The sequence below is a fragment of the Crocodylus siamensis genome, chromosome 6, assembly GCF_052110815.1.
Source record: "Crocodylus siamensis isolate JL-2025a chromosome 6, ASM5211081v1, whole genome shotgun sequence".
NCBI classification, from domain to species: Eukaryota; Metazoa; Chordata; order Crocodylia; family Crocodylidae; genus Crocodylus; species Crocodylus siamensis.
The window spans coordinates 8,164,083-8,166,614 of record NC_143400.1 but is presented as its reverse complement, the minus strand read 5'-3'; positions in this window follow the sequence as shown (position 1 = coordinate 8,166,614).

Genomic DNA, 2,532 nt, shown 5'->3' with positions numbered 1-2,532 from the left:
CAGCAGAGATGCCCTGTGCTGGGGAGTCCTGTTCAGAGACAGATTGCTTGACCCACCCCCAAGAATCATTCTGCTCTGGGAGTCTCGGGACTTGGAGCTCTGCATTGACCCCGCTGGGAAAATCCCCCTGTGTATTCCCTTCTGGTCTGGAGTAGAGAGAGCAAAGAGACAGGGAGGTCTCCTAGGGGCTGATTACCCCTCACATGCACTCAGAAGCCTAACGACAGGCTCCCAACATTGCATGGCTTCAGGACCCCCAAGTCCATTCCTAGAGGAACAGTGCATGCAGACTCAACCTGCACATCGTAGCACACACACATGCACACAGGTGCGTGCACACCTGGCAGATGCATGTGCCTGCATGTGTACAGAAATGATCATGCAAGCCTGCACAAGACCCCATACACATGCACATGCGCTGCTGGCTGGGGGCTGCCTCCATGTCACTCCCACCCCCCAGGTAGAAGAGCTGGGGGCGGGGGAGTCCTCCGGGGATATTAAAACCATAATCCTGGTCAGAGGAGATCTTGTGACATTTCAACCCCTAATGAAGGAAAACCCTTGTATCAGCTAGGGCAGATACCAACAATTGCCCCTGGGCAAACTGAGGTAGGGGACAGCAAAGTGACTTCCCCCAAGTGACAGGGCTGGGAACAGACCCCAGGTTCCTTGAGTGCCCAGCCTGTACCCCTCTCTGAGGCTGCCCTATCTCCTCTTCCTAGTCAGGGGCCTTACTACTAAATGTCCCTGCTTTCTCCTGCGCATCCCTAACCCCAGATCCCTATGGCTTGTTTTGGGGGGAGGTTCATCCAAGAAAAGAAAAGCTTTTATTATGGTTTTTTTTTGCAGGACATTATAACACAGCAGCAACTTTCCGAGGGTTCCCAGGCAAGATCGCTGGCATCCTCTCGCTGGCTGCAGGCAGGATGGGGCCATGGCAGAGACAGTCTGAACAGTGACTGGCTTTAGAGGCCTCTGGTTTGTTTGTGGGGCTTTGGTGGTTAAGCCCGGGGCCGGTTCGGCCCCTGACTCTCTGTGTGGCCTCGGTCTGCCTGGGCCAAAGTTTCCTTGTTTGGGAAACAGCCATAATAAGCCTCTCCTTCCTCCCAGTGGAGCCAGGATGAATTACGGGGGGAGGAAGGGGAGGGGGGATTTATCACAGTGGGTGCCAGAGACAGTTTTTCCCAGCAGGGGGTGCTGTGGGGATGGGGGCAGGAAAGCTGGATTGTGGGGCAGCTCCCAGCTACCCCTACCCCGGCAGGGGCCACTGTGGGCAGCAGGGCAGGAGTGCCAGCTGGGGAGGCAGATCCAGGCTACTCTAGTCCCAGCCTCTCCCAGCAGGGGGTGCTGTCACACCAAGGATGCCCGTGCCCAGCATTGGCACCGCGGTGGCATGGCTTGAGCTCCCCAGGGCAGCAGGGTCCGTCCGTCAGGCCCTGGGACGGCTCGGTCAGGTCTCCCGGGACCTGCTCTGTCAGGCTCTGCTGGGTCAGCCTGGGCTGAGAGCCTCTAGCGCCGAGGGATGACCGCGGGGCCAGCTGGCGTGGCCACGGCGTTGGCAGGGATTGCCATCCCTTCTGCTGGGACAAAGCCCCATTGTGCGCTTGCGAAAGCCCTGCGGACAGAAGCCCTTTGTTCGGAGGGGACTCGGGGCTGGGAGCTCCAGCGGCGACGATTTCTCGAACAACAACGCGGGGGCTTTGTGATTGTTAGCTCAGTCCCTGGAGTCCTGGCAGGGGATGGAGGGAGGGTGTCACTGGCTCCCGCTCTCCCCTGCCAGGCTCAGCCGCGTGGTGACCTCTTTGGCTGGCCCCTCTCTGCCTTTGGAAGGTCACGGACTGAGATGCCCCCAGCAGACCCCTGGCTCAAGAGGGTCATTCCTGACCTTCACCTTCCAGCCTTGCTGTGCCCGAGCCCTTCCCAGCTTCCCAGGGCTGTGGGCCACTTGCGCTGTGTGCAAGGCAGGTCAGCTGGTGGATGCAGTAGGCACCGAAGCTAAGAGGGCACCCAGGACTCCTGGGCTCTGCAGGGTGACCTCAGGCAAGTCCTGTTGCCACCTTGTGCCTCACTTTCCCTTCTCATCCTTTGCATATTTGAGCAAGCAGGAACAGGGGCCTTGGCAGGTTCCATCTCCATGGGTCCTCAGGCCGTTTCTCAAGTCAGCTGGGGTCTGTGGCTGGGCCCTAGGGACCTGCTGAGCCCCCCTGGCTTCTGGCAGCTGGTTTTATCGGGCGTGCTTTGAGTCCATGCACCTATGCTCACTGAGAGCTGCTCTCTTCCTGCCTCATATGGGGCTTCCATGACCCTCAACAAGCTCCAGGCCCGTGGCATCGCTCTGGGGTGAGCATAGTTATCCTGGCCAAACCGGGCTTTTCCACTATTGCCTGAGTCGTGCATTAGGAGCAGTTTCATTCCCCTCTTCTTCCTCACACACATTTCTATCAACAGCACTTTGGGTGTCACTTTGTCTTCCCCACCCTGGCCGACAGCGGCTCTGTTAATAAAGAAATGATAAGGTTTGCAAGGGTTCAA